Raw genomic sequence first — 970 nt, 5'->3', positions numbered from 1 at the left:
GTGGAATATTTATTAGGAAAAAATCCCAAAAACAGAACAAGGATTGATTGACACAGACTAGGAGTACCTGTGGACTCTGCTGCCGAGTCACTGGCAAATGTAAAGTGTTTCTATATTTACTAAAACTATATAAACCCCCTTAGCAATGCCCAGCAGGTGTTCTTGGCATCACTGTAGGGAACAGAGATTATATGACCTGGGAGAAACTTAAGGGGAACTTGGCAAGATAAAAGTGGACGTGGTGAGATGTATCTTTGTGTGGGGGAAATTGCTTGGGAGTATTTTTCTCATGGGCAGCGAATGCTTAACTAAAAAGTAGATCTAAAGAAAAGTTACTAACAGGAATTTACTGCTGCTGTAATGGGGTATATAAACTGTGAAAGAACTGTAATAAATGATTCCATTATACCACATGGGATCCGTGTCTGAGACGTCATGAATGGCATCCTGAACGTGGGGTTTGCAAATTTAATCCAGAAAATATAGCTGGAGCTCCGGTGGCATAGCCCTGGTGAACCATGGAAAGAGACCGGGGTCAGAATTTGACTACACGTGCCCATCACCTCTGCAGGACAGCGGGTGAGCAGCTGGGAACCATGGGACAATCACTAACACGAGAACAAAAAAGAATTAGATGGAAATACTCACAAAGATATTAAAGATTTACGGCAGTAATGTATGCCAGGTATCATTAGTAACACTGTTAGTTTGGGTAACAGACAATTGTTCCTGGTTTCCCCGAGAGGGAACTTTGAATGTTTCCATATGGAAGCGAACTGGGGAAGAGCTGGGGCGAACGCCAGATGAAAAAGCTTTAAGTTTACTTTCAACGTGGCAACAGGTGTTTTCGGCATTAACCCGCCTGCAAGCCACAAATGGAACTGATTTACCTTCTTTGGCAAGTGCGCCCCTCGCCAAGAATGATCCTAAAGAGAAACAATCCCCGTTTACTACCCAAGACTCAAACCCT

Source organism: Manacus vitellinus, unplaced genomic scaffold, assembly GCF_001715985.3.
Source record: "Manacus vitellinus isolate BGI_N305 unplaced genomic scaffold, ASM171598v3 scaffold_144_pilon, whole genome shotgun sequence".
NCBI classification, from domain to species: domain Eukaryota; kingdom Metazoa; phylum Chordata; class Aves; order Passeriformes; family Pipridae; genus Manacus; species Manacus vitellinus.
Note: the sequence above shows the minus strand (reverse complement) of the source record.